At 43.8% G+C, this 4,324-nt stretch overlaps 1 pseudogene; it reads right to left on the bottom strand.

Annotated features, from left to right (window-relative positions):
- Positions 1–206: 206 nt before the first annotated feature.
- Positions 207–2,394, bottom strand: LOC101333311 (lithostathine-like; annotated as a pseudogene).
- Between the last annotated feature and the right edge of the window lie 1,930 nt (positions 2,395–4,324).

Below are 4,324 nucleotides of genomic sequence, written 5' to 3'. Positions count from 1 at the left end.
AAATTTTTATTATAGTACCTTGAAAACTCAGGTTATAGAACATAGAAAAGAGCCTGATATGAGGTTGGAGGGTAGGAAATGTCAAAATAAGGTGGTTAGATTGGGGGTGTGGGGAGAATATCCCCTTCTGGGATGGGTCTTCACACTTGGTTCCAAGTCCACGATGAACTACACACCAGACTCAGACTGCTGACTTCCCTTCTGACCTAGTCCTTGAACTTGCAGACATAGGATAAGTTAATATAACAGTTATAAACTCTCCACTTCAGATACCCTAAAGTGACAGAAGAACTCAAGTGAATGGGGCTGGTGGAGCTTGAGAATCCAATGGAGATATATCCCAGATTCTGGCCTAGGACTCAAATGCTCTCCTTCATCTTCATCAGGGTCCCACCCCGGGTAAAGAGACAGAAAGAAAGGAGAGAAGAGGGGGGATGGGAACAGACAAGCCAGTATTACAGTTCCAGCCCAGGAGGATTCTCTGAAAACCAGACCCAGAAATGGGGGATGAGGGGAGGGAAAAGGCTGGGCAGAAGTGACCTCTTCTGTTTCTTACCTGTGCTTTTTGACAGGCTTCCACAGTAGCCAGGGTTTGAGATGGTGGCTGGATTTCTCTTCTAGGCAACTTAATTGAGCACATCAGTACTACTCCACTCCCATCCACTGGCATTGGGCTCAGAGCCTTATAGAGCAGAGGATGGAGTCAGGTGAGGTGGAAAGGCCTTTAGAGTTCTCCTGGCCTGATTCCCTCATCTGGAATGCCTGATCCCCTCCCCAGCATCACGGAATTTGCTCTTCTCTTGCATGTGGTGTCGCCACAGCTCTCCTCTGGGAAACTCTCCCTAAATCTATTGGCACATTCCAAAATGAATGATCACAAAGACCAATGGAACCTCTCAGAGTAACATGTCACTATCTGAACTACACTTAGTGGTACATTTGTGATTAACATCTAAACCTCGAAGATAGCATCAGTTTTATAAGGGAAAATTGCGTCAGTCCTAAATCTTTATTTAGGACTCACTAAGCACAGTATGTGCAGACTCAGGGAATCATAGAGAACTGAATTACAAGGCATAATGTGTGAATCATGTAAAAAGTTTGACAAGAGGCAGATTAACTTTACCTGGAGACCTGCACATAACTCAGCTCTTCAGCTTGTCTCAAGGCTCTCCATTTTTTCCCAATTATCCCCTGAGCTCCAGGGGTTTCTAGGATATTTACTTGGCAGGCACAGGGGACAGGGAGGGGCCTGGGTGGCCATAGCATCTTGGGAGGTAACAGATTAAAGAGGATGTAAGTGTACCTCTGTGGGGTCATGGAGCCCAATCCAGACGTCTGAGAGGAGTTTCAAATTGTTCTTGGCCAGGAGGGCACGAAGGATCCCTCAGGCCCACTGAGCACAGACACAAGGTGGCCTGAGGGCCTCTTCTGGCAGGTCATCTGTGTGGAGAAGGGAGACACTGAGAAGGATCTTGAGATGCCTCATGCTGGGGGAAAAGCAGAGCCGAGGTAGGTGAGAAGGGGTGTGTTTGCAAAAGATGAGGTGCTCATTCTCATGCTCAAGAAGCTCTAGATAATGAGACTGCTCATGCCCCACAATCTGGTCTGTAATTTGCTTTTCACTATCACCCCTAATTGCAAATCCCAGCACTCAGGTCTGCATCCATCCAGGTTTTGGGTGCTATAAACAAGGCATAGCAGTAGGACACATAGGCCATGGAGCCTTTGGGACATCTGATCCGTGCAAAAGGAAGTTTGTTCTGGGAGTCTTCCCCTGGGGAGGAAGAAATAGAGGAGAGGTATGGGGTGAAATGGAGAGAGGGGATTGGAGTGGGGAGGTGACCTTGGGTAACATCTATGAGGCCAGTGCTTTGGGCAGTGACACCAAACTCCTGACTGCCTGTCACCATTGCCAACACTTCCAGGATTTTTTTTTTTTTAATTTTGAACGAAAGTTACTAATTGAGAGATAATCTCTTTTGCTCTTACTATTCTCTTTTATTCAAAAGTCCAAGGCTTCTCCTCCTCTGGGCTGACTATTCTTACACTGGATCCTCCAATCATTTTCCTACTCATCTCATTAATGACACTCTATGCTTACTCTCCTTAATCTACCCACATGAATTAGAATCTAATGAGAAAATGGAAATCATCTCATCCCACTGTTACTGGACCGATGTAGTGCCTCCCACCACTAGTTACCCTGAAGGAAGGATGATGATGCAGGAATTGCAGGCAGTGTTGTCGTGTGGGGATGTACCATTACCACGGGAGGTACACAGGAGCTTTCCTCCTCTTCTTGGCCCTGAATAAACACTGGGAACCCAGTGCTAGAGGCAGAGAAATCTCACCTTGGACCTGAGACAGGAACATTAGGCAAGAGCGCAGCATCCATGGAAGGCATGATTTTGTCTGTGATGTGCAGAGGCAACCAGAGAACTAAAGGGTGGTCAGAGAGAGGGCATGAGAAACCCCCTGTTGTACCTCTTGTCTCTTCCTCTGTCTAGACCCCTCAGAATAAATCTATCTTGATGGCATCCATCCCCTTCTATATTTCTTGAAAGAATTGGAAAATCTATATACCCTACTACACCTGAGACCTCCTGGGACTGCCTTTGCCTTGTCTCAGTGCTCCTGTGTTCTCTGAGGACAGGGATCCTTGTATACCTTCTCTGAAATGTGTGAGGTGAAACCCCTGCCAAGGGTCTCATCTTCTCTCAGCTCCCACTTACCTGTCTTGCAGGGATCTGCACTGGTTTGTCAGGGTAGAAAGGACTGGGCTTTTATAAGAGGATTTGAAGGAGGGGCACTGTAATGAATAACAGGAAAGTGGAGCCATGACAGGGGTCATGGGAGGAGCCTGGCTTTGGTTCAAGGAGATCCTGTCATGGGGAGGAGTCTCTTCCTTGCACAGCCTGGGAATTGCCACAGATATTGCCTTTTTCTCATTATCAAGTCAGCATTTTTGCCAGGAACAGGTGAAATTTTTTCTTTCCCTGACTCTTCCCTGTTAGACAACTGTGGCACAAAATGAGGTATTAACTTTTAAAGAGCACATCTCCTGGAGTAGTTATTCTGGTTGATGCCACAAATGCTCACTCCTGTAGGCATACACATGTATTTCTTTCTAACTGTGCAGTAGAATTAAATAAATATTGGATGTTAAGTGGAGGTGAGTATGGGAATGACAAGTACCACACATAGATAAAGGCAGAGAAGAACTTTGCCTCTTATACATGGTAGCTAGTTTTAAGGAAAATTCAGAATAATCTCACAAGTCTATAGATGAGACAAAATCTTAAGGAAAATGAGTTGCAGAAACTTGCCTTGCTGGTCTTCTTGAGAGATGTAACTTCCCTGATGGATAATGATAATGTGATATATTAAGAGGCAATGAAGGAATTTCAAACCTAGGAAGACTATAGTCAAATGATGGAGAGTCAAAGGAAGAATGAGAGAGGGTTAAGGAAGGGTAAGAGCAAGAACTGGATGAAATTGTAGACCTGATCCTACATTGAATGTAAGTTAGATCTCTACTTCATCAAGATGCTCACTCCCCTGGACTGATGCTCACTCCCCTGGACTGATGACAACTGCCTTGCAAATTGTCATTGGCTGTAGAAGAATTGTCATTTCTTTTGTATTCTACCTGGGAGGGTGATCAGCTTCGCTTTTACTGAGAAAAACTTATTAGTCAGGTTTACTTCTGATTTGGAAATTTTGACAGCTCTGTGACACTGAATCTATATGGTTCAGGTTTATTTTAGAGATTCTGGTGAAATGTTAGGCTGGTATTCTCTACAAACCTGACCCTCATGCAATTTTTATAGGTCAGCTTTTGTGCAGATGTCTACTGTGGACTTTTGTGAAGTGGTCAATGCAACTCAGCTTGTAGTTGATTTATGTCCTCCAAATCCAAAAGTCAATAGAACTCACAAATAATATAATAGGAAGGATAGCACAGCCAGCAGATTCATTTGTTAAAAAGTAAGGATGGAATTACTTCACCAAAAAATAAGTAAATGTAAGGATATAACTATAGTGAGAGTTTGGTGAAAATTAAAGTTTAAAAAAAACAGAATACCATGCAAATATGTTAGGATGACTTAAAAAGTAATATTGCTACATTAAAAGTATTATTTCAGTGAATTCTCTGGTGGTCCAGTGATTAGGACTCTGTGCTCTCACTGCCAAGGGCCTGGGTTCAATCTCCAGTTGGGGAACAAATATCCTACAAGCTACATGGCATAGCCAAAAAGAAAGAGAGAATTATTTGAGAAGTAAATAGTAGCAATCACATATGCAAAATGGAGTATGTATG

This window comes from Tursiops truncatus, chromosome 14 (assembly GCF_011762595.2).
Source record: "Tursiops truncatus isolate mTurTru1 chromosome 14, mTurTru1.mat.Y, whole genome shotgun sequence".
Lineage (NCBI taxonomy): Eukaryota > Metazoa > Chordata > Mammalia > Artiodactyla > Delphinidae > Tursiops > Tursiops truncatus.
The sequence above is the reverse complement of the archived record's forward strand: the minus strand, read 5'-3'. Positions and strand labels throughout refer to the sequence as shown.